We start from the raw sequence: 241 nt of genomic DNA on the forward strand, positions 1-241 counted from the left end.
ATTCAGTTCACTCTCTAACCAAAATTAATTTAACCTTGGTAACAGCCAAATTTCCGTAACGTTTTCTGCAACAAAAAGAAGTTTTTAAGTAACTTTTTTGGAAACTATAAGTGACTAATATATGAAATCTTCACAAATCATATGTGACATTCACAGATAAGTTAAAAAGAAAGCCAAATAAATGAAGATGTGTGATACTGTGACTGGAGTTTTCTAAAGTATTATTCTTAACATAAGTTAT

This window comes from Penaeus monodon, chromosome 28, assembly GCF_015228065.2.
Source record: "Penaeus monodon isolate SGIC_2016 chromosome 28, NSTDA_Pmon_1, whole genome shotgun sequence".
Lineage (NCBI taxonomy): Eukaryota > Metazoa > Arthropoda > Malacostraca > Decapoda > Penaeidae > Penaeus > Penaeus monodon.